The sequence below is a fragment of the Danio aesculapii genome, chromosome 10 (genome assembly GCF_903798145.1).
Source record: "Danio aesculapii chromosome 10, fDanAes4.1, whole genome shotgun sequence".
Taxonomy (NCBI): domain Eukaryota; kingdom Metazoa; phylum Chordata; class Actinopteri; order Cypriniformes; family Danionidae; genus Danio; species Danio aesculapii.
Genome location: NC_079444.1, coordinates 42644673 through 42644975, shown reverse-complemented (window position 1 = coordinate 42644975; position 303 = coordinate 42644673).

Below are 303 nucleotides of genomic sequence, written 5' to 3'. Positions count from 1 at the left end.
TGGGATCTAAATGAACACTTTAGACTATAAAAACTGTCAGAATAGGATCTAAATAAACACTTTAGACTACAAAAACTGTCAGAATAGGATCTAAATTAACACTTTAGACTGCAAAACTGTCAGAATAAGATCTAAATTAACACTTTAAAATACAAAAAGTGGTAGAATAAAACAAATGAACACTTTAAACTATAAAAACAACTACAAAACTGCTAAAATGGGATCCAAACAAACAATTTAAACTACAAAAACTGTCAGAATAGGATCTAAATGAACACTTTAGACTACAAAAACTGTCAGAAT